The sequence below is a fragment of the Hippopotamus amphibius genome, chromosome 5 (assembly GCF_030028045.1).
Source record: "Hippopotamus amphibius kiboko isolate mHipAmp2 chromosome 5, mHipAmp2.hap2, whole genome shotgun sequence".
NCBI classification, from domain to species: Eukaryota; Metazoa; Chordata; class Mammalia; order Artiodactyla; family Hippopotamidae; genus Hippopotamus; species Hippopotamus amphibius.
The window spans coordinates 82,757,761-82,783,280 of NC_080190.1; the positions used below are offsets into that span (position 1 = coordinate 82,757,761).

The 25,520-nt window shown below is 47.3% G+C and overlaps 2 long non-coding RNA genes across 4 annotated transcripts in view; one reads left to right on the top strand and one right to left on the bottom strand.

Moving 5' to 3' along the window:
- The window catches only part of LOC130853699 (uncharacterized), a 30,504-nt gene extending 23,798 nt beyond the window's left edge, over nt 1-6,706 (bottom strand). The window contains exons 1-4 of one of the 2 annotated variants that reach the window (XR_009053853.1): nt 6,473-6,706; nt 5,984-6,044; nt 4,939-5,066; nt 870-993 (exon numbers count right to left, since the gene is read on the bottom strand). This is a non-coding gene — a long non-coding RNA (uncharacterized LOC130853699). Of the gene's footprint in view, nt 1-869; nt 994-4,938; nt 5,067-5,983; nt 6,045-6,472 lie in introns of those variants that run through there. The other variant, XR_009053852.1, reaches the window with a different exon arrangement.
- A 318-nt stretch (nt 6,707-7,024) lies between these two features.
- LOC130853698 (uncharacterized) lies at nt 7,025-24,982 on the top strand. Of its 2 annotated transcripts, XR_009053851.1 has the most exons (6): nt 7,025-7,196; nt 16,706-16,793; nt 16,874-16,942; nt 23,493-23,678; nt 24,086-24,288; nt 24,721-24,982. It is a non-coding gene; the product is annotated as an uncharacterized LOC130853698 (long non-coding RNA). The 2 variants fall into 2 exon arrangements; XR_009053850.1 differs by having other exon boundaries at nt 24,086-24,982.
- Nucleotides 24,983-25,520: the final 538 nt, after the last annotated feature.

Below are 25,520 nucleotides of genomic sequence, written 5' to 3' on the forward strand. Positions count from 1 at the left end.
TATTCCAAGAGATTTTGCTTCCTGTTTCTCACTTTGTCATGTTCAGATATGGCCTTGTGTCATGTAGGAGTTGTGAACTAAGCATCTCGGATACAAAAATATCTGAAGTGCGTGACTCGAAAGTAAAGAGGTTTACTCTAATTGCTTCATGTCCTAGAATGGGTGTTCAACTTGATACAAGAGCACAGGAGAAGTAACAGCCTGGGTTCTCTCAGATTCCTTCTGATGTGTCAGCAACATTACACCGACATAAAGCTGTTGGGACATTTCCATTAACTGAACGCTCTGAGGTGTGCAAATCAAACTGAACTGGCTTCCAGGTCATTAAAAATGCTTGTTTGCTTTTCCATGTATATGACCATAGCCTGGATGGAGGTTAAGTCATGTAGCTCCCTGGAGAGTTTAGAATCCAGGCGTTATCTTGTGTGTCTGTAGCGCTTGACTTGGGGAAACTCGGCGGGGGGATGGGAGACGAGGAAAGTAGACTCCAAATACCAGTTCTTAAAAAACAAAAACAAAGTGCTTTCTTTTCTCAGTCAAAAGGACAAGGCAGTGGTTAAACCGGGAAAACGAGTTGGTTTTCTTCAACTCTTTTAAAATTATCTTCAGTTTTATAAAGTACATCTGTCAGTTTCTTTTAAATAAGGGCAAGATTAGCCTAAGAAACCCATCCTCTAGATCTCATATTTTCAACAGAACCATTGCAATGACAACCAGGATTATTACACTGTTATTATTTATTACATGTTTATTTCCTACATTAATCGGATCTTAACACATTAGCAGCCGACTCTTCCCTTGCAGGAGGGAAGCCTGCTCAGCGGGCCCTTGCTCTGCAAAGCTGTCTCCCCAGCCTGGACTGTATCAGCGTTGATTCTGTGCAGCTGCACCATTTGGGCTGGCCCCAGACTCCCCAATATCTATCTTCCTTCATTAGTGTGCCTGGTACAGACACGCAGGGAACCAGGGGACGATGGAAGTCGGCTGTGGCTGCTGCAGAGGAAATTTTTTCTTAATTTAATTTTTATTTTATATTGGAGTGTAGTTGATTTACAATGATGTGCTAGTTTCAGGCGTACAGCAAAGTGTTTCAGTTATACATATACATATATCCTTTATTTTTCAGATTCTTTTTCCCATATAATTACAGAATATTGAGTAGAGTTCCCTGTGCTATAGTAGGTCCTTATTGATTCTTTTATATATAGTAGTGTGTCAGTGTTAATCCCAACCTCCTAATTTACCTCTCCCCCCCACCTTTTCCCTTTGCTAACCTTAAGTTTGTTTTCTGTGCCTGTGAGTTTGTTTCTGTTTTGTAGATAAGTTCATTTGTATCCGTTTTGTTTTGTTTTGTGTTGTATTTTAGATTCCACATATAAGTGATATCATAGGATATTTGTCGTTCTCTGTCTGACTTACTTAGTATTATCATCTCTAGGTCCATCCATGCAGAAGAGGTTACTTTTTAAATTTCTTATTTATTTTTTGGCTGCACTGTGTGGCACGTGGGATCTTAGTTCCACCACCAGGGAATCGAACCCGTGACCCCTGCATTGGAAGTGTGGCGTCTTAACCACTGGACTGCCAGGGAAGTCCCCAGAAGAGAATATTGATCTAGAGCTCAACTTCAGGGTAAAACTTTGAAGGAAGTTCAGAATGGCTTCTTTCTAACGTGTGCCCAGAAAGGGCATCCCCCAGTTCATGGGAGACGCTTGGGCTATCTCTTCAGAGTGCCTCTCTGCTTATCACTGAAAAAAACATACTCTTGGTTATGTGATCACAGGTCTACCTTCTGAGATAGCAGCGTGTTATTAATCACCAGCTCCTTAACACTCTGTGTCAGGACAATAAAACCTTTGTACCCACGGTTTGTTCTTTCAAAGCCCTCTCAGCCCATTGTCATTTTGCCCATTCAGCAACCCTGCCAGGGAAGGCAGGTACGATTTCCCCCACTTTCCAGGTGGGGAGAGCTCACACAGCTTTTAGAGGAGGAGCTGGAATGGAACCTAGCTTTCCCAGCTCGTTTTTCCTTCCTTTTAGCCACAGACTCTTTGGATTGTGAACTATTCAAGCTTCCCTCCATCCCAAACATGAAGACCTATGGTGGGGGGGAAAGACCTTTTTTAGAGTGTGCTCTGGAAGAAACTTTGTGTCTTAAAAATATTAATACATTGCCAATCACTAAATGTTCAGTGTCCATGAATTACTTTTCCATTGTGTGCCTATTGCTTTGCTAAGTGTACTGACAGATGAAAACATATAAGACAACCTCCCTATTCTCAAGTAGCTTATTGTTGAATGCAGATTGTGAGATGACCTCCAAGGTCCCTTGCTCTTGTATAATCAATCTCTCCCTCTTGAGGGTGAGCAGGGCCTTAATTTGCTTCTAGCCAATAGGCTCCAGCAAAGGTGATAGGATATCATTCCTGTGATTTCATTAGGTTGTGGGGCAGAGGTGAAGGGATTTTGCAGATGTAATTAAGATCTCTAATCAGTTGCTGTAAGTTAATCGAAAGAGAGATTATCGTGGGTGGGTCTGACCTAATCAGACGAGCCCTTTAAAAGAAGGTCTAGAGGTCAGAGACTCCAAGCAGCATATTCTCTTGCTCCCTGGCTGGCCTTGAAGAAGTAAGCTACCAGGAGAGCTACAGCTTCACGGAAGTGAATTCTGCCCTGTGAACTTGGCTGAGGATCCTGAACCTAGATGGGACCCCAGGTCCAGGTGACACGCTGATGGTAGGCTCCTGAGACCCTGGGCGGAGGGCACAGCTAACTTTGGCAGCTGTGAGATCATAAATGCATGTGGCCTTAAGCTGCTAAATTTGTGGTAATTTGTTACACAGCAATAAAAGATGAATACACTTATGATCTAGGAAGAGGATACTGCTCATCAGAATTTAGTATTTGTAAAACCTAAAATTTGTAAAAAAAAATTTTTTTTAACTCCTTGGAGTATTACATAAATAAGATGTAGAGGTGATACGTAACGCTAATAATTATACCACTGTAATAAAACGAGTCACCATTTAGAAAAATAGTGACCGCTATACCTTCTCCCTCTGTCTGTCCTTGTGTCACACACACACACAGCAGCTCAACCACCTGCTTATAGGAAGGTCCCATTAGTACCATTAGCAATCACATTTAGAAACATCAGATAACTATTCCAAGAAGGCATTTTAAATTTCTCTCACAGCCTGAGCTGTCACCATGGAGAGAAAGAATTGGGTTCCATGCCAAATCACAGAAAAAGATTTCTCTGGACCACTAGGATTTCAAGAGGTACCTATTCACCCTGTAAGCCTGCAGGGGCAATGCCTACAGCAGGGCCTGGATTAGTAGGAATATAGTAAGCACATAGTAGGTACTCAGCAAATATTGAATATGTGAACATGGCATCAACTCTGGGAAACAGTCTTCACTTTAAAAGTGTCAGATGGCATAGAGAACAGACCTGTGGCTGCCAAGACAGAGGTGGATGGGGGAGGGGTGGATCGGGAGTCTGGAGTTAGTAGATGCAAACTATCATATATAGAATAGATAAACAACAAGGTCCTATTCTATAGTGCAGGGAACTATATTCAATATAGAACAGGAAGAGAATATAAAAAAGAATGTATATATGTGTATAACTGAGTCACTTTGCTCTACAGCAGAAATTAACACAACACTAAGTCAACTATACTTCAAGTAAAAAAATAAATTTAACAGAGAAAACCATAATTCAAAAAGACACACGCACCCCAATGTTCATTGCCATGCTATTTACAATAGCCAGGACATGGAAGCAACCTAAATGCCCACCAAGAGTGGAATGGATAAAGAAGATGTGGCACATATATACAATGCAATATTACTCAGCCATAAAAAGGAACAAAATTGGGTCATTTGTAGAGACATGGATGGACCTAGAGACTGTCATACAGAGTGAAGTAAGTTAGAAAGAGAAAAATGAATATCATATATTAACGCATATAAGTGGAATCTGAAACAATTGGTATAGATGATCTTACTTACAAAACAGAAATAGAGACACAGACGTAGAGAACAAACATATGGATACTAAGGGGGAAGGGGGTTGGTGGGATAAGTTGGGAGATTGGGATTGACATATATACACTATTGATACTATGTATAAAATAGACAACTAATGAGAACCTGCTGTATAGCACAGGGAACTCTACTCAATGCTCTGTGGTGACCTAAATGAGAAGGAAATCCAAAAAAGAGGGGATATATATATACATATAGCTAATTCACTTTGCTGTACAGCATAAACTAACACAATATTGTAAAGCAACTATACTCCAACTAAAAAAAAAAATGTAAAACAAAATTTTAAAAAGTCAGATGGAATGATTTGTCTGTTCAACATTTATCCAAGGATTTGACCTGAAAAGTTAAATTTTAGTGATCCTTTCTAATACTGGGTTGGCCAAAAGTCCGTCTGGGGTTTTTCCATAACACCTAATGAACTTTTGGCCAACCCAACATTAACTTGATTAGTAGAAGTGTGGGCTTTTTGCGGTGGTGATGATGCCTAGTGAGTGGAATGAGATGGGGGAGTGAGAGGAAGCCTGACCAGGTGGAGAGCGTCTCAGGCCTGCTCTGAGGGGTCACCATACACCTGCAGGGACAAGGCCAGTGACATAACACAGCACGCAGCTCAGCTTACAGGTAAGAGGAACCAAGAATATGCATTTCCGTGTGCACCCCTGTAGGCAGCTCATTTCGACATCCAATGCAAAAATAATATTAATGAACAGGACAGGGGTGAGACGTGAACAGTGCAAAGCCCCGGGTGGTGGTCGCACGGTGACTTTACAGGATGCCCCAAACAGACCCCTGCTTACTATAATTTGTGAGCTTGTCCAGGCCACTTCACCCACCCAAGCTTTGGTCCCCTCAGTTGAAAATTAGGGATAGTTATGCGCCTACCTCACAGCAGGAGGGCACCTCAAAGGTGATAGGGCTCCCTCCTCAAGAATGAAGATAGTTCACATTGAGGTGCGGAGAGAGGAAGGATGCTCCATGAATATTTATGACTGTGATTCACAGAGGTGAACCTAAAAGGCAAATGACAGGAGTGACTGGATGGGTGTTACAATGTCGGGGCAATGCTTCAGTCTTATCCTGATTCCAGAAAATTCCCTGCTCATCCTGGTGACCTCACTAACATTGGCGCCTGCTGGTTTGAACAGGGAGACAGTACTCCGCCTCTGGAGTGCTGGGCAGGCAAAGCTGCCCTTGTGCTGCGCGAGCATATTGTCACTGTCCTTGCCTGGGGTGGCAGTGGCTGGCGTGGCCGGGTCTCTCTCCCCTCCCCCTGCCCCAGCCTCCATCCTCTCCCTCTGCAGTGGCCGAACAGGGGCCTTCTGTGCTCCTTTCTGTCCATGCTTCCGTTGTGGCTGGACTCACTCTGATTCACAAGCTCTGGATCTTTCCTGGGCAGTTCCAGAGCACAGGCACCAGGCAGGGCCTGGCTTCCCTCGGAGCAGGGAGGAGAAAGGAAAAAGCCCTCGAGCTAATCAGAATTTAGAATCCCCCAGTGTTGGCCATCTCGAAGAAAACAGCAACCCTCACGGGGGAGAGGAGGTGGGAGGCCGTGGGAAGGCAGGCGCCGTGCACACGTGGTGTCTGAGACAGGGCCCCAGGCCTTCCCGGGGAAGGGAGAGATCCTTTCTGGCTGACTCCCCTGACTCTGTGTTTCCTACAATTCTACAACAAAGATCCAGGAACATGAGAAAAGGAAACTGAGAAAAATGTGTCCTGTAATTCAAATTTAAGCAAGAACAGGACAGACAATGTGAACCAAATAGAAATGAGGCCAAGAGTGCTTTCTTGGGACCCCAGCTTTTTTTTTTTTTTTTTTTTTTTCTTTTCTTCCAAATGCCCAAACCTGTTTAACTGCTTCGTGTGAACTATGGTTCTGGGATACAGTTCACGATGGGAAAGGAAATCTAATTAGTACCGGCAACCTCACCTTCAATCTTAGGTCAATCTAGTCCAAAGGCACATTAAGAGTGATTGCTACCAATTGATTTCTGAAAGAAAGAAAAGAGAGAGGACGGGAGGGAGAGGGAAGGAGAGGGAGAGGAAGCAGGAGACACACTTTAATGAAGAGTTATACTGAGAAAGGTCGCCCTATATCAGCTGCAGAAAGCGAGCACCACTTCTCATTCCCCAACCCTACAAAGCCCCAGATTCCATTGCGCATGCGTGGGGACTGCTCGGAACCGGCCCCCGCCCCCGCCCCGCGCACACTCTCTATATCACGTTCCCGGTCATTTAAGTGATCGGATTTCTACAATTAGGACTTGAAAGGTACTATTAACAACCCACATTTGTATATTGCTCTACAGTTTGCAAAGGAATTGTGTAACTGTTGTCACATCTGGCCCTTCGCCACTGGGCTGGGGGGAAGACTGTACTGGCCCCATTTTACAAGCGAGGATGCTAGACTGAGACTCACGAGACTGCCGAGCTTGCCGCTTGAAGAAGGTCACAAAGGGACAGGAATCCAAGGCGGAGACTGACACCAAATCTCACGACCTTTCCCCTGCCCTGGGAGAATGGCCACAGCAGACACAGAGAGGGAAACCGAGGCACCGACTAATGTAGTGACTTATTGAAATCAACACCATTATCTAAGACAAAAAAGACCTCCAGCGACCTTACAGTTCTCATGAAAACGGCTGTGTGTCAAGAAAGCATGGGACCCAGTGGGAACCGGCAGGATTTAGCTGTACTTTCTGTCTCATTATGTGCTAATATGATTATCTCATAGTAGCTATTATCTGTGTCCTATGAATAATGTCATCCCAGGGCTTCTGGAGAATAGGAGCGGAGTTCCAGGCCCTTAAAAACAATCCTGGGCAGAGTCTGAGTAATCTAGTGCCTCTGAATCACAAGAAAGAGGCAAGTCTCAATTTGGAATCGGAATAGAAATGATGCAAACCTTCTTAAGCCCTGGAAGGGAGGGAAGCCCTGGCAGACCCAGGATCTGACTTGCAGGGCTGGCTGTTTCTCTCCTGTTTGCTTTCCCCCCGGCCCGCCGCGGCCTGCCCTCCTGGGCCCACCCTCCGCCCACAAATCCTGCTCGGATGATTGACAGGCCTGCAGGACCGCAAGGCGGACCCAGACACCTCCAGGCAGGGCCGCAACCTCCACATAGAAGAAACATATTCGGCTCACAGGTTTGCTTCGCAGTCTGATTCAAATCCCAAGTAAGGCCCGAATCCCAATTACTGGCCATGCCGCATGGAGGGTGTATATGTTTTTCCCCTTCCAAGTTCTCTTGTTGCACTGTTTTTCCTACCTAGATATTAGGCTGTCTCCATGATATGAGACATCCTTCCTTTCTCGAATTTCCAGGAAGCCTAGTTGCCTCCCACGTGTTAGATTGAATGTAATTCAAACCGAAGTTTGAGGCTATTTCTCCTAATTCAGGAAAAGTTGTGAGCTTGGCAGCTCCAATGGAAAGAGAATTTTTTTTTTTAATGGTAGTGGATTTGGGGGGTGGGGTGGCGGTGTTTTTCTCATTTTGGTTGTGTGTATACGTTTCGTAAGTGCATAGGAGAATTAAGCTCAAAAAGCAACTGCTTGGAGAGAGAGAAACGCCTGTAATTCACGTTGTGCATAATGGATTTGGCAGGCCCAAGCACAGAAATTTCCAGAAGTGTTTGCGTGGCAGCAGTTCTTGGCCAACTCACATTTTTTAGCTGTCCTGGCCAGCTGCCCGGCCTACAGAAAAAGTCTTGTATCTCCACAAGTTTGGCTGGCCTTTCTGATGCGTTTCCAAACTGCATGGCAACATTGGATAAGCTTATTTTCAAGCGCCAAAAACACTCCTGCTACTTATATTGTTACTAAATACCAGATGTGCTTCATACAGAGCGGGCAGAGCCAAACCCAGGGTAATCAAATAACCTATCATTAACATTTTCTAAAAACACAAAATGCAATTGGAACACCAGATTACTGTTTTTCTTTGTTTGCTTTACGCCCTATTACTGGAACCCCTAGGGTGATGGGAACGGGACTCGGGGTGGAGAGGCCGGGCTCTGGCAACGGCCCAGATGCTGTTTACCATCACACCCCTGCACAGCTGAAACATGTGTGAGAAAGTGGAGGCCCCAGCAGATTTCCTCCACAGCCCCACCCCTTCACCCTCACCCCCGCCTCGGGGACTCTGCAGGCTGCAGCTCTCACCGCGCGGGAGAGCCCTGCAAAGTCGAGGTGCACTGGGATCTGACCTTGAAGGAGAGAAATGCAGAGGGAGACGGGCGGCTAGGGTTGTGAGTTGGCAAGTGAGAGGCTGGGCCAGTGTTGGCAGCTGCTGCTCGCGCTGCTGGAAAAATGCAGAGAAATTCTGAAAGGCTTGAAGAGACAAGAGGATGCTGTGTGGCTTTGTCAGAGGCCCTGGCTGGGCTTCAATGGGTAGAACGGGAAGGATTTCGTAATGCAGAAATCTCGGGTTCTATCCCCCAGCCCCGTCCATTGCTATAATTTCTCTTCTTTTCCTTCCCTCCTTCTTTCTTTCCCTTTCTCTTTCTTTCTTTTCCTTTCCCTTTCTCTTTCTTTCTTCTTTCCTTCCTTCCTTTCTTTCTCTCTCTCTCTCTTTCTTTCTTTCTTTTTCCTTCTTTCTTTCTTTCTTTCTTTCTTTCTTTCTTTCTTTCTTTCTTTCTTTCTTTCTTCCTTTCTCTTCCTTCCTTCCTTCCTTCCTTCTTTCCTTCCTTCCTTTCTTTCTTTTTCTTTCTTTCTCTTTTCTTCCTTCTTTCCTTCCTTCCTTTCTTTTTCTTGCTTTCTTGCTTTCTATCTTCCTCTTCTCTCCCTTCCTTCCTTCCTTCCCCTCCCTCCCTCCTCTCCTCTCCTCGCCTCTCTTTTCTTTTCTTTCTTTCCTTCCTGTAAATCCAGTGGGGAGGGACGTGTGCCTGGCTCTTCTTGCTCTACTCCAGGCCCTTCTGGCCATTGGGCCCCCTCCTCCCTACATCCACACCCTGGGCATTCGCTCTCCCAACCTCTCTGCCTTCCACCTTTCAGTCCTGCCTCCCAAACTCACAGTTCTGAAAAGATGAAAAGGGCAACCTTCTCATCCCAAGGCTGGCGACCCCCGATAGACAGATGGCAAGCGTGAGTGTTAGGGGGTGATTGGAGAGAAAGACGGAATATTGCAAAATGAAATTTTATAGATGGAGGTGGAAACTTGCCGTAAGAAATTTGAGAGTTAACAACTGCAAATGTTGGTTATCAGCATGAAGACAACTGTATAAATAAAGGAATCAGTGACTCAACCCTTGGAGAGTTGTTTTAGGAAACCTGTTACTAAAAATGTATTGTAATCCAGCTGTGCCTTGCGTGCCATTGGGCCAAGCCAAACTCAGCGAGGAGACTGCAGCGTTTCTCCCCTGCGTGGAGTCACTTGCGGGACTAAACCATGAGCCTGGTCTAATGAGCAATGAAACATTTTGCACATATTTGATTAAAGGGATGCGAATAGTAAAATACTGCGGAGCTGATGTCTGCAATACCTTTTGAACCTTCCTTGTAACTACAGTCACACGTGTTTTACACATCAGCTGTGTTCCTGAAAAGTCGGGTATGAATCCACACGCTAAGTGGAATTCTGTTTCAGATGTTCTAGGGAAACTGCTGATGTGGGGGAACCGGGCCTCAGTGAAGAAGCTACAGAGAAAGCCTCACCCACGACCGCTTCATCTCTGCTCAGTTTAGATCCCCCTTCCACCCCTGGCTGAGGCTGAGCCTTTGAGGACGCAGTCAGCATCGGCGGCGGCCCATTTCAGTGTCGGGTCTGGGGAGGAAGGGGCTGGTCCTAGGGAAGGGTCAAGGGCAGGCTGTTTTGTTCTCGAGCAGCAAAACAGAAAAGGCTGGAGGAAGCCACCCAAGCGCCAAGCTCTGCAGAGGGCAAGTGAAGTCAGAGTCTGAAAACAGAAGTGGAGGAGCCCATCTCCTTGAAGCTGTTTGTATTACATAACTCAAATAAACACAGCAGTGCAGGCACGGGTCCGCTGGTGAGGGCCGGGACCACAGGGCCCAGAGACAAAGGGCATCTACTCCAGCCTCTGATTAGAAATGGCTCCTTTAAAACAACAACAATGCCAGCAACAATAATAATACTCAGGGACACACCAGGACAGTTCAGGAGGATATCCTGAATAAGTAGAAGAGTCACTCTAATTAGAACTCGTAAGGTGACTTTCTTTTCTCTTGCTAAGGAAAGAAATCCTAATCAGAGCAATAAGAAGAAGCAAAGTTGACCCAAAATGGCTAATTTTCATTTGGAAAGGAGGCACTTGATCTTGCTGTGCATCGCGCAGGAGCACAGAGGCTGCTTTCTCAGGCAATGGAGGGGCAGCTGGCTTTCTGACTTCAGCCCCTTCTCAGCCCAGGGTGACACAGGGGGACTCCAGCCTTCTGGGAAGCATCGGGCAGTTTCACGGAATCTGCCTGAAGAATAAAAAAAAAAAAAGTTACCCACTTGGTAAATAGAGACCCACAGGCCCAATGCCTGAACAAAGAGAGTCTCGACATTGAGAACAGGCAAGAAGCGACTGCAACCTTTTTCGTCAGTCGCCTGTGGTCTCCGGGGACAGCAACCCTTATCGTATGCCAGGGGACAAGAATAGAAACAAAAATTAAGAACACAGCCCTGAGCACGGGCTGCGGTATTGGTTGCCAGCAGGTGCCCCATTAGTAGGCTATGGGGACACACGAGGGAACATTTTCTGTACAAGGCTTGTGTTTAAAAATACATCCTGCTTCCAAGCTGGCTCAGGAGCGACTGGGGAATGAGAGGCTGCTTTCTCCGTGCGGAGGAGTTGCTCACCCTTCTGTGATTCACTGCACGGCACTTACCCCTCTGAGGCTGCCCCTCATATGCCACGTGACCGTGACCAAGACCTCAACCTGGCTCCCAGCAAGTGAACGTGTTGGATGCTTCCTGGATGAAAGCCACGCTCCAGACACCTCGTTCCCCATGGCTTATTGGATACACATGGGGCGAGGGATGGAGGCTAAGGGGAACACTTCCCCACCAAGGCCTCTGACCCTTCTCACTCCATGGATGTGTCCCTGGGGATACTTCTCTCCCCATGTCCTTATTCTCAAAAGGTGTGGACCTAGAGACTGTCATATAGAGTGAAGTAAGTCAGAAAGAGAAAAACAAGTATCGTATAATAACGCTTATATGTGGACTCTGGAAAAATGACACAGATGAACTTTACTTGCAAAGCTGAAATAGAGACACAGATGTAGAGAACAAACGTATGGACACCAAGGGGAAAAGGTGGGTGGGATGAATTGGGAGATTGGGATTGACATATATACGCTATTGATACTATGTATAAAATAGATAACTAATGAGAACCTGCTGTATAGCACAGGGAACTGTACTTAGTGCTCTGTGGAGACCTAAATGGGAAGGAAATCCAAAAAAGAGGAGATATATGTATATGTATAGCTGATTCACCTTGCCGTACAGCAGAAACTCACACAACATTGTAAAGCAACTACACTCCAATAAAAATTAATAATAATAAAAAAGAGGACACCGGTTTCTACCTACCTCCTAAGGGCATTCAGGAGTAATGGCTAACGGAAATGACTTACAAGCCCTTGGCAAATACAAAGTTCAAGATCAAGTGCTGAATGATGGCCTCCCTCACCTACCCTACCTCATGTCTTACTTATGTGCCCCCCTTTAAACACTTTGCTGACAGACTGACCCGTGGGGTGTAAAGCTGGTCTGCGCAGAAGAGATCTCAGGTTCCCCCAGAGAAGTCTGCCTTTGCAGGAACCGCTGAAATCCTTACATGTCCAAACGCATAATCTGGGTAGAAAACAACAGGTGATGAGCTGTTGAGAGGCTGAGAGGCTGCCAGGATCCACCCATGGGCACCCAGGGTTTGGCACCCGTTTCCCAGAGGGGGATGCAAGGAAACAAATCAACACAGCAGCGTCAAGTTCAAGTCTGCCTCGAAACCCTGGGGACTTCCTTCTTGAAAAACAACTGGGACAGTGTGACAGCTGTTTAAGGATGCCAAAGAAAAACTTCCCCAGGGAAGGCTCTGCTTGCAAGAGGCAGTTGCGAGTGACACACAGGACAGACAGCAGGAGTGGGGACAGCCGGGCATCCGTGAACTCTCTAACGAGCCAGGGATCAGGACCACCCTCCAGGTCCCTCCAGGACCACTGGTATTTAGTACGGAGTATGATGGCATTGATAATGGTGATGATGACTGTTGTTCTTTGGGGCCTATTAGACAATAGATTGTCCTGAAACTGTGGCTCCTAGAGGGCTCCTTCCTGGGAAACGATGACCACTTTGGACTCTTCACAGCTCCTGTGGTTGTTTCCTCTGGGGGTCTTTAAAAACCAAACACAAATCAAATTTTCTGGTTGTCAGATATTTGCAGCTCCTTTAAAATCTGGTTGGTGGTTCTGCATGGCAAGTGGGTGATGGGACATCAAGATGAGAAGATGGGGACAAAGTGTCTGTCAGGAGATGCTATGTCTTGGAGATGAAGGTGGACCATGCGATCGTCCCCATTTGTGCGGGAGCTCCCACCTCTGAAGCAGGCTGGGTGGATGTCTCTGATGAAAGCCAGTGGTCGTGGGTCCCAAAGACTTGGATCTGACTCCTGGACCAGCCATTTCATAGCAGTGTGAACTGGGCCACGCTAGTCTCACGGTCTCACATGTAAACTAGAGCTAAGAGACCTACCTGTCAGGGCAGTTAGGGAGTTCCAAGGAAGCACCTCACTCCCAGAGGCACAATAAACATTAGCTGAAACAGCAAAACCTTATTCTGTATGTGGGCATGACCTCTTACCTCCAAAGGCGTTAAAGTTAGTCTCCTGGCAGGTGAGGTGTCCTCCTGTCTCACCCCCGAGAACAGGGGCACAGAGCCCGGAAGTCAGCCTGCTACCTCCCCGACAGATCCCAGGCTGAGCAGGGTCTGTGCCTTCCCAGTGATCCAGAGCGCCTGCTACCACGTAGTCGTGGGCTTTCCAGAATTTACCAGCTGACCAGTTTGCCTGCGTCCCCCCCCCCCCCATCCCGCCCCGTGCTCCCAGCTACACAGGGAGCATCTCTTTCTTTCAGGCTCCTAGGGTACCACTCTGGGAATTGGAGGCCCAGAAAAAGTACAAATAGAAGGAAGCTCAGCGTTATATTCTTTCTAGATGAATCTCCAGGCTGCAGCTGCCCCAGGCAAGTCTCAGGCCTGCAGCAAACCTGTCTGCTGTGGGTCTGTCTCAACATGCTGTTTGGAAAGTCGAGATTTTCAATGTAAACTTTGTTCTCCCCTCCCATTCTTCGGGGATTCACAGCGGGAGCTCTTTGCAACCCTTCCCCTCCACATCTCCTTGGTGCTGCAATCGGAGGTCACACGGCATCCCTGTAAGAGCAAGTCCTTGGTGCCACCGTCCTGTGGGAGGGCAGAGCCCGGGCAGGGCTGGCTCCTGAGCTTGCCTGGTTGTCGGTTTCTCAGCGGCACTATTTTTGGCAGATTTTTTCATCCCTGCTCTTTATCACAAGCCCGTCGGGCAAATGACAGCGGAATTGCAAGCTTGAATGGGCTTGTCTGACAGGCCAACTTTTATCCTGGGCTCTGCTGCCTGACTTTTAAAAAGGAACTCCGAGCAGAGGATAGTAATTTCACACCGATTCCTTGCTGTAATTTGCTTTTGGGTTTAAAACGTCGTGTTTCAATCACCCTGGCTGTGCAGTGTAAGGGAGAAGGTGGGCCATGCATGTGGTTAATGTCTCTGTAATAGATACACGCAAAGTCACTGCTTCGCTTTGAACCCACAGCCCTAGAGAAGCTGAGCAGCAGGCCAAGGAACTCTCTACCAGCCACAAACAAGTGCCTTCAGAGGACTCCATAATAGATGGTCAGCTCTGGCAGAAATAAGGCCGCTTGTAACAGAAGCCTCACGTGGAAATCTCCACTATTCAAGCATGTATTAGAATATCTTTATGCTCCAGCCTGCATTCACTGGGGGAGTTGGGGTGGTTTTATGCAAACCTGCAAAGTAAGAGGATCTGAAACCCAGACCTAAACACAGTGAGGCTCAGATGAGGTCCAGCTGAGGATGTAAAATTCAGCTTGGATAAGGGAAAGCTGACAGGTACAGGTCAAAAGGGAAAGATGTCCCTGTGTTGATGAGAGCTGGTGAGGCTGTGTTTGGAGAATCCTCTAAGCAAAAGGACAGAGGCTCCTGGAGAGGTCAGTGGACAGCAGGAAGCGATGGCTTTTCCTGATTTATAATCTAACCGTGAAAGCATCTCTCCCGTTTCTTCATCACCTCTCACCACACTCACGATGGAGGCCACACTGCCTGACGTTTAATTATTCTTCCTGTCCTTGGCCTGTAATGTTTCATGTTTCTTGCTCCTCACCCAGCCTATATGCGCCTTGAGGTCAGGAACCAATATCTAACCCTCTCTGCACACCCTGAGGCTCCTTCCCAGGCCTCAGTAACTACCCAGAGTATATCAGAGCCCTTCACACATGGCTCAGAAAGCTTCAGAAGTACCAGTGGGACTACACAAGGCCCAGGCAGGCTATTTCAAGGGGAACAATCCCAGCTCGTTCTTGGTGGGACACTAGGCTTCTGACAATCATTCCCACCCACCTTTTGTGCCTTCCTGGCTGTGGCACCATAAGGTATATACGCCAGCTGAGCAGAACTGAACCTCTCCAGCCTCTGGGCCTTTGCACATGCTGTTCCCTCTGCCTGGTTTCCCTTCTCTCGTTCATCCATCAGTGGACTTTTCTGTTCAGCTCCAGGTCAACCCTCCCCTCCGGACAGAGCTGTCGGCATCCCATGGACAGAGCTGGTGACACCTCGCCCTGGTCTGATGTGGCAGCTGGGCTGGCTGCACTGCCATTGGGCTGGTACTGCCTGTTGGCAGGTCTGCCTCTTCCATTGGGCTGTGAGTGCCTTGAGGGCAGGACCCATGTTCCTCCTTGTCCCTCAACTCTTGGCCCTCAGCACGGTTCCTGGCACCAGTAAAGGTTTATCCAAGGAATGTGTTTGCCCACATGTGGCAGGTCACGGGGAAGGCAGGACCAGGAGCCAGTAAGTAATGTGGGGACAGAGCAAAGGGGGTCCTGCTGTGAGACAAGATGAAAGCTGCAGAGAGAAGCAAGGCCCCAGGGCACCTCCTGATGAGCTAGAGCACCCAGGACCAATCCTAGATATGACGTTTTGAGAAGTGATGCTCGTGAAGTGATCCTTTTGATAGCTTGTTCCACTTTGGGGGTTTCTCTGTGTTTCCCTTCCCAAATCTTTATGCAACCTTGTCTTATAGCTTTCAGTTACTCTGCCTGACAAGATCATTATTAGTAGTCTCCAGGGATAGCCTGGAGGTGGGGTGTGCAGCATTGCATTGGATGGGGAGCCAGGAGGATAGAGTAGCACTAGCCCTGGATGGGGGAGAGGTGGGAGGGGGTGATGAGGATCACGGACCCCAGCCTGGCTTCAGACCCCGGCCCACCCCACGAGATGTAGTGAGCGGGCCTCAGCCTCCCTGCCTGGGCCAAGAGTGATGGCTCTACCACTGAGTTGTGCCGAACATTGAGCAAATTATTGCAGGGAAGTATCCAGAGTGGGGTCTGGCATGTAGAAGTTGCTACTGAAAGCCAGGTCCTGTCATCTGGAACCAGAAGCTGCAAGCTAGCCTGGCTTTCTCCACTTGTGAGTTGTCCGACCTGGGTGGGTCAGGTCACCTCATCTCTCCACTCACGTTCTCTGGTCTCTGATACGGAGACAGAAACACTACCCTTGTGGGCCACTGTGAGAATCAAGGAGGGGATGGGAGCGAATGTGTTTTGTAAGCTATGAGGTGCTTTCCCGAGGTGCTTGTGACATTACATGGGTGAAGGTTTGGGGAGGTGAGGATGCCTCAGAGATCCTGCCTCTATGGAGTCAATGACTGTCTATTACCTTTAAATACTTTACATTTCTGTAAAGTGATGCTTTAACAGCCAGCTAAGGGTCTATTAGATACCCCCGAGCAAACTGTGACTCTCATTGTGATGGCCAATTCTGTCTGTCAACTTGGCTGGACCACAGTGCCCAGATATTTAGTCACACATTATTCTAGATGTTTCTGTGAGGGTGTTTTTGGATGAGCTTAACATTTAAATAATTAGACTTTGAGTAAAGCAGATCACCCCTCTTAACATGGGTGGGTCTCATCAGTCGGTCAAAGAATAGAACGAAAGATGGATGGCCCCCCAGGAAGAGGGAATTGTGCCAGCAGATGGCCTGTGGACTTGAATGGCAGCACTGACTCTTCTATGGGTCTCCAGCCTGTTGGCCCACCCTGCAGATTTTGGACGTGCCAAGCTCCAAAATCACATGAACCAATTCCTTAAATCAATCTCCCTCTCTCTTCCTTTCTCTCTCTCTGTACACACACACACACACACACACACACACACACACACACACACACACACACACACACTACTGGTTCTGTTTCTCTGGAGCACAGTGACTAATATACCCATAAACATTAGGGGTCCTCAGATGGCTTTAAACTATACACTCTAACAGTCCCAGTGAACACGAATTTCATGAGTTCCCACTTGCACGCAGCCAGCTAAATCTCAGCTTGGTTGCCCTGACTCTTCCATCCTTCCCCATGGAAACCACATAAAAATTTTTGCCCACAGGTCCCCCCCCAGCTCCCTCTGCCTCTTGATGGACCTGGTGCTTCCCCATGTGGCCCTGCATAGTGCATTACGTTCTCCCCCAGGAACTGTGAGTATAACCAAACCTTTAAAGTTTCTCAGACTCTCTTTGTCTTGACTTGCATCGGGTCTTACCAATCTCCATCCAAGGTACTTGGACAACACAGACCGTGGCTGCAGTGCAGTGCTGGGAAAACCCTGGCCTGTGAACAGAGACGGGTGAGTGGGTTACTGCTGCTCTTGTGTGTCACTCTGCTAGAGGCCATGGTGCTATTCTATGTGAGATCTGGGGCTGAGAGAAACTGTAGCCAGCTTCTCAAGCAGCTTGGGCCAAAAGAATGGTTCCTTGCATAAAACGGAAATCATCTTGGTCATTATAAACACGACATGGCCATAGAAGGAGCCCAAGTGAGCAGTGTTCTCAGGGAGAGCAAATGTGCATCCTGAGTAAGGGTTTTTACTAGTTCCTTCAGGACCCAGAGGAGTGGCAGTCGTCCCTGTAGGGAGTGTTCCTGGAGCATCTGTGTCTGGGACAGAGCTCATTCACCTCACCTCGGGGGAGAGGAAGCCGGCTACCTCTCTGGAAAAGAGTTAATTCACCCTGGCTGACTCATAAAGTCACAGAATCACAAATTACAGAACTTTAACATTTCAGAATCTAGAAGGGAGGTGATAGGTCATCTAGGTCCCACATCCCTCATTTTAAGAATCAAAAAATAATTGCAATGAAAACACAGACTTTCACTCACCTGCAGTTCCTATTTTGGAGCCCCCAATGCATGCTAGTTTGAGGACTGAATGGAAAACAACTTCGACCTACAGCTGGTGTTCATTTTGAGGGCTTCCTTACTGATTGGTGAACTGACGTGTGGGTCTATCCGTTCATCTGCTCATCTGTTTATCTGTCTATTCATCCCTCCATCTATCGATTCCTCTGCCTTGTAAGATGTTAAGGCAGCGACACAAAGAGCACAGATTTCACTTGCTCACACACCCTCCTCTTTCCTTCTTGTTTTTCTCTCCCACCCAGGATGAAGATGAGTGTTGCATGCATGCGTGGGTGTGGGAGAAAGGCCAGTTGCAGGCAGTGGGGTTTTTGAAACTCTCCCAGTCCCTCACACACCCATGGTCAGTCTCACCCAGCCAGGATTGCTTGACAGAGCATAGGATGGAGGGGAACTTGATGAAGGGACCCAAGATGTCAGAGGGCTGAAAACAAGCCCTTCTCTTGTCTTCATAGTACCTTCCAGCATCAGAACAGGGGATCAATGGATGGAGCTCAGGACAAAGAAATGTAAATAAACCACCCTTGGAGCTGCTGCTTCCCTGTTTCTGATGGCCAGCTAGACTATCCACCTGGCTTCGGCTGGGGGTTTTGAGTTACATATTATAGCTGATGGTGAAAGGGGCTGGGTGAATCCACGATCAACAGTGATGTTGGTTCTTACAGGAGCTAAGATAAGGGTAATTAAATCTTGTGCTTTGGGCCATATAAACTGATCTCCGTAGGAGGGAGAGAATTAATTTCATTACACATGCACAGCCCCGCCCAACCCCTCCACGAGCTTTGTGTGATAGATCCAGTGCCTGGTGGAAAAGAGAGAGGGAAAGCAGAAAGATCTGTTCCCAGTACCAGGTATTAACCAGCACACAAATCAAGAGCTTGAACTTGATGGGGCCCAAGGCTGATCTAGGGTGGCAAATCTACAGCTTCTTACAGCTTCTGCCTGCATTTGCTTTATTACACACAATCTGTACTGGCGCTGTTTCCACACTTAATGGCAATCCTGAATCACTATCTATTTCCCATCTTCGCCTGTGAAACGGCAACCCAGAGCTAGTACTCCGCCATAAATACTGGGCCCCCTAAAGCCACGGCTGTGTAGATTTGCCTTTTTGTGCGTGTGTGTCTGATTCACTGGCGCTTTGGCAGCCTTCCAGGATCTAGGAGAGGAAAAAACCGTCCTGAGCATCCCAACAGCCTCATTTTGATCTGTGATATTGAGCAACTCATTTCCACTTCACAGGCTCCGCTGAGCTGTGCCACAGAAAGACAAATCCCAGACGAGGCAAAGGCGGGCAGGCGGGAGGATGGTGGAGGAGAGACGGAGGGAGGGGTGGGGAGAGCAGAAAAGGGCCGCATCTATTAAGCTGTTTTTCTTTTGGTGAAAAGAAGCATTTATCAGTGATTTCATATATCATGTGAGAGGTGGCTTCCTGCCAATTTCCAAGAATCCAAACAACCCACTGACATCAGATGCTAAATATAGCTCAGCCTTTGCCTTAGGTGAATAAATAATGCCGGTGGAAAGGAATAGGTTCTCTTCAGTTACATGTTTATTATGATCAGGCTGTCAGGCTTGTGTAATCAAAAGAGTAATGTCCAGTTCCAAGGAAGAATGATGGGTAAAGAATCTTCAAACAATTTTGGGAGGTCACTGAGGGAGACCCTTCTCCTTGCTTTCCCAGATGGCCAGCTGAGCCTGGCCCTGGGAGGGAGGTGGGTGATTCAGTCGTTGGGGGGTCTTCAAAGCCCTGATATGTGTGTGTGTGTATGTGTGTTGTATTTACACGTCTGCCCTGCCCTCCAAACCAATAAGGAAAGGGGGCTGGTCCCTCTGAGGGAAATGCACAGAATGAAGACATTCAAGTGCACAGATACAGTCATAAGGTTTCATGAGGCTGGGGTAGAGGGGAGTGGGGACTGGGGAGAGAGCAGGGTGGGGTTTGTATTAAAGATGGTCAAGGCGGCCTCTGTGTATTCTGCTGGCCTGCAGGTAGGGATGCTTGTCCAGCAGCGACTGAAGAGCCTAACCCCACTGCTCTCAGGCCTCGGTGCCTTTGATTCCCACCCCCCCCCCCCCCCAGAGCTTTTATGTTTAGCATGTTGTGTCGAAGCCGTGGGAAGAATTAAGATTTATAATAAGACCTATAGATTTCTGCATCCTCTTCCAGCACCAGCCTTCTCCCAGCTAACCCCCAGGCTCACATGGAGAAGGGGAGAAATCCCCAAGGGCTTGTGGGTACGTGGAGGAAGGGGCAGCTGTCAGGAGAAGAAAGGCAAGAAAATTAGTGCGGGGAGATAAGGAGACAGGGAGTCAAAATAGCTCCTGGAAGGTGTTGGATCCCTACCAACATCTGTGAGATTTCTCTTCACAGTCAGGGATACAATAGAGGTGGTTACCATGGAAACGGGTGTAAAAGCAGCCCAGAGAAAGGAGAGGGCTGGATGTAAAAAGGAAAGAGGAAAAGGCACATAACACTTTTAAATCATCAAAGGGGAATACTACAGCACTTTCCATCTCCGAGAAGAGAAAAAAAAGTCATTGAGTCCGGAGACTGCTGAATGCTACGAGCAGGGGAGGGGTGGGGGCCCTGAGACACCGTAATCCCTTACCCCATAAGCCTGGGCATTGAACCTGCTCTCCTGCAGTTAAGATCATCAACCGGAAAAGCATCTCCAGGCTGCTCAGGGTGGTAAACTCCGAAGTAGACCGCATGCTCTGCTTGGCTTGGTCGTGACCTTCCGTAACAACCTTGGTGAGATCAGGTCATTTTTCTGGGTCATGGTTTCACCCCCTACCTTCCTCCCAGAGAGGAATGACGAAGCACTTTGCTCAGGAAGAAACGACAGTGCTGTTTTAGGCAGAGACATTCTAAAGCATCAAGAGCTCTGGGTGCAGCTGGACAAGACGTGAGCTGCCCCAGCCAGTGCTCTGGGCACATCCCAGTGGGCCAGGGAGGCAGAGGCCCAAGCCGTGCTTATCCCGAACCAACTTCACTTTGTTTCGGTGTGGGTATTAATAGGATGAAAGCATTTTCTCCGGCTGAAGAGAGTTTTAACAAGTCATCCATCTTTTATCCCAGGATTTACAAATGCAGGGCTGCAGACACCAGTGCTCTCCAATAGAAATCAAACACATACACAACTTAAAAATTCTCTAGTAGCCCCACGAAAAAGATAAAAAGAAACATGTAACATAAATTTTAATCCAATTTATTTAACCCCAATATATCCAGACTATGATCACTTCAATAACATCAACAGAGAAATTATTAATGAGGAAGCTTGTATTCCTTTTTTCATACGAAGTCCTTGAAATCTGGTGTGTGTTTTACATCTCGATGAGCCATGTCTCAAGGGCTCAGTACCCACATGTGGCTGATGGCTACTGTTTTGGACAGTGAGGCTCTAGAACTTTCCATCAGAGATAGGAGGAAAACAAAGAAAGGACACAAAGAAGTGAGAAGGGAAAATAGGTCTCTTTGGCTTAGGCACTGATTCTAACCAGTGGCCTCATCTCACCGTGGGAGCAATAATTACACACACACACACACACACACACACACACACGCACACACACTTTGAATAGATAGTCAATCTCAAATACTTCTCTCTGCCATTGAATGGTGGCCCTCCTGTGATTAAGATGAAGGAGAATTTCCCTCTAACAGCCTCAGTATCTGGGCCAGAGAAATCAGACAAACCCCGTTCAAGGCACGTCTCTATCCCTTCCTGAGTGTTCCTTTCTCAGATAGTTTCTTAACCTTTCTGCGTTTGCCTCAGTTCTGAAATGGGAATACTGTTAGTTAGGTCACACACTCGCTTTCAGGGTCACATAAGGTAAAGCAGAACAGATGTCCATGGGAGTAGCTCACATCCCGTTCCTTGCCCAGCTCTGGTCTACCAGTCTGCCGCTGAGTATCTAAACTTCTCGAGGCCTCTGTGAATGAAGAAATTAGAATCGTACATTTCTTAACATGGTGGGAAACCACTAGAGTAGAAATAAGACTTTAAGGACGGGAATCGGCCTTCTTTCACTGATTCAGTTCAAGCTAATAGCTGGGTGTTTTCCTAGCACAGAAAGAACCAAGACTCAGTCAATTGGAAAGAGTCCTCCTTTTGATGGCCATGGACCACATGGTTGGGTATTTAGAAAAGGTAATTTAAATGTGTCCTTTATCACAATAGCCAAGACATGGAAGCAACCTAAATGTCCATCGACAGATGCATGGATAAAGATGTGGTACATATATACAATGGAATATTACTCAGCCATAAAAAGGAACGAAATAATGCCATTTGCAGCAACATGGATGGACCTAGAGATTATTGTACTAAGTGAAGTAAGTCAGAAAGAGAAAGAAAAATATATGATATCACTTATATGTGGAATCTAAAATAAAATGATATAAATGAACTTATTTACAAAACAGAAACAGACTCATGGACGTAGGAAAACAGATGTGTGCCAAGGGGGAGGGGATGTAGGGGAGGGAGGGATTGGGAGTTTGAGGTTAGCCTGTTCCTGAGTCCCCACTGCCTGGGCAGAGTCCCTCAAGAGTGAGGAGTGACCCCCAGAACCACCATTAAACCAGCAGCCCTGGGGCCGCCTGACTCCCCACCTCCCTGCAGAGGCAGGAAAACAGGGCGGTCGTGTAGAACGGCTCCATCCTAGGTCAAGTTCAAGCCTGAGGAGGCAGGGCAGTTCCCCCGTCACTATCCTGGTCGTTCCTTCTGTGAAAGTGGCAAGTTGATCATCTACCCCAACCTCTCATCGAAAAAGGGCCTGTGTGCCCTGAGGAAGGAATCTCAGGCCGGGGTGGCCGTTGGGGTCAGGGTGGGCCTGCTCCTCTCGTGTCCCGAGGCTGACACCCCAGCCTGCTTCCCCCCATCTGGATGTGAGTCAGGAACTGCCGGCCGAGCTGGAAAGGAGAACCCGGAAGAGCATGTGTCTGGTGACCGGGAAACGTGGAGCGAGGCCTCGCAGGCCTGGAATAGCGATGAGCCTGCGCCGGCCTGGCAGTCAGGAGGGAGGAGGCCGGCCTGCATTTCCACAGGCCTCTCCCAGGGCCTGGGGGCTCGAGCCCCCCAAAGTCCCAGAGGTTAGGTAATTGAGTTCCTAACTGGATCAAAGAGGGAACTCCAGACCCCTCCTTCATGCCTGTGGACGGAAGCATCGGATTTCTCCTGGGAACTTCTGGTTTCGCCTCTGCTGTTCCTATTCTTTCCAGCCCACTGTGAGAGGAGGAGGAGGCCTTTCCAAACAGACATCTGTCTTCCAGCAGATCTGCCTCTCCAGACCCCACCCAAGGCTGTTCTGAGCCTCGCAGAGAATAGCGCTCAGAGATGCCCCGAGGGGGACCCACCTCCCAGGGCCGCCTGGGACCATCGTGGGTTTTAGCATGGAATGTCCCTCTATCCTGGGGAAGCCCACATCCTGGCCCCACTGGGACGGTGGGTCACGTGCCCCCGGTCCAGCTTCCTTCTCAGCCTTCAGAGCCCAGCTTGAGAGACTTTCTGGGCAGTGACTCCACCAGAAGACGTACTTGAGAGGCGGGGCCTTCCTCTCCCCACAAAGAGCTCTTTGTATTCTGGCAGCAAAGGAAAAGCTGGGCGTGGGTCCTTACCCCACTGCCTCAGCTGCCTGACCAGGAACAGGAGCTGGTCAGGAGACGCAGATGCCAGGGGGAGAGAAAGCGTCACCTGCCCCGCTGCACAGAGATGCTCTAAGCCCAGGTGGGCACTTGGTACCCTGGCTTGCTGGCAACCGTAGAGCATTTCTGCGCCTCCCACTGGGCTTTGGGTCATCAAAACCCAGGTTGTGAAGGGGCAGGAGGCCGTGGGAGAGAAGTGGGGTGTCATGTCCTAATCCCTGTAGAGGTACACAGTGGTGTGCTGGTAAATGTTTAACAACGGGCTCTCTGGGGTGGGGCAAAGCCCTGATTTGTATCATTTGCTCGTGTTTTTGGTGTGGGTGCTTCATAGCTGATTTCCAGCTGCCAACGTGATGTCACTGAACGGGAATGGGGACGGAGGCACACCACTGGCTCTCGTGAGCGGTGGAAGCTCCACCTCTGTGCTGCGTGGGCCTACCTGGCTGTGCCCACCGAGTGATCCAGCCAGGCCCTGCATGGGCGCTTGAGACGGACGAAGCTCTTACTGCGTGCTAAGGTGAGGCTGAGAGGTTTTCGTTTTGTTTTCTTTCTCTTTTTTTATGATTTTATTTATTTTTAAACTTTATTTTAATTAAGAAAATCTTTACTGGAGTGTAGTTGATTTACAATGTTGTGTTCGTTTCTGCTGTACAGCAAAGTGAACCAGTTATACATATACACATAACCACTCTTTTTTAGATTATTTTCCCGTATAGGCCATTACAGAGTGTTGAGTAGAGTTCCCTGTGCTATACAGCAGGTCCTTATTAGTTATCTATTTTATATATAGTGGTGTATATACTATACCAAGCTCCCGATTTACCCGTGCCCCCGCCTTATCCCCTTGGTGACCATACGTTTGTTTTCTACATCTGTGACTCTACTTCTGTTTTGCAAATAAGTTCATTTTTACTCTTTTTTTAGATTCCATATGTAAGCGACATCATATGATATTTGGAGGCCGAGAGCGTTTGGAGTGCCATTCACCTGTACCAGGAAACTAACTTACTCGCGGTGACCTTAAACCTGTGAAATGAGATTTATCCAGAAGCCGGAGGTATACGTGATGGAATCAAATCTCAGGAAAGGAATGATCTAATTGTGAATGGTGCTGGACCTCTTCTATAGTAAGCAAGGCAGAATTCGAGCTACATTCTCCTACAGAAACAGTAGGAAATGTGGGGCATTGTGTGATATTCACTGAAAAAAATTGTACAGAGAAAGCGATGATTTGTCTTTGCCATTAGAAAACTTTATTTTTATGGGTATAACCTAGAATCAATTATTCAACCCCTTTTGGATAAAGCGTAACGTGTAGTAAAATGCAAGGAGGGTCATTCATTTCATTTAATGATAAAATGATGTCTGACCAATTTGATGAGGGCTGTAAGTCAAACTTAAATGCTCTGGCATTTGATGTTGCCGAAACTACAAATCTTATTAAGAAGCTTTTTACATTTAAAATATGCAAAATGCAAACAAAATTTAGCAGTGAAAGTAAAATTAAATATTTAATGACATAATTAAGTCTTATTAATGGTATGTTCCTTATTTTGCAGATTAAATATTCACAACGATGATCATCTCTTTCATCTTTATTACTTAAGCAATGTGTTTTTCATAATTATTTGTTAGGTATTTTCATTAACATTGGATGAATATTAATAGTTAAGATAAAAAACAGTTTTTATTTCTGTTGTAATGACTTTATGGCGATAATAATGTATAACTGTTTATAATGTGTTCTACTTGTTAATATTTAGATCACTGATTTTGTTGCCACAGAGTGGAAACATGGGTCTTTATGGGTGATAAATGACAATCGTCACACTCTTCCATTAGTCTTTATTTATTTAACCTACTATTTTTAATGTAACTTCACTGTGGGAGAAATATGAATGGCAAACTCACAACTAAAACTAATAAGTCGTGTTTTAGATTTAATCCTATTCTTGTGTTAATCATGGCTTGCCTATCTGTTTGGAGGTCCTAATTCATTTCCCATTTTTAGCTGTTTTGGTCCATCAGAGCTCATGTGGCTCTGGGACATTATCTCTCCCTGACATTTAAGGTTTAATATCCGATGGCCTTCCAGATATTTTTTCTTCTGGGACAAAGGATCAGGGTTTTCCATCCTGGACAGCATGAAGCAAATGCATGTGGATCTCCTAATTTTCCGTTTAGATAGTCATCCCGGAGAGCAAACAGGAGTGGGTCCACTTAACATGAGGGCACGAAGTGCATATGGTGGCCACGCTTGGTGCACCAAGTATGGCGGCCACGTGGCCATCAGCAGCACGGAAAGCTTGCCATCTCCCGGGCAGCCCAGGAGCGGCATCTTCTCCACCCCCCACCTCTG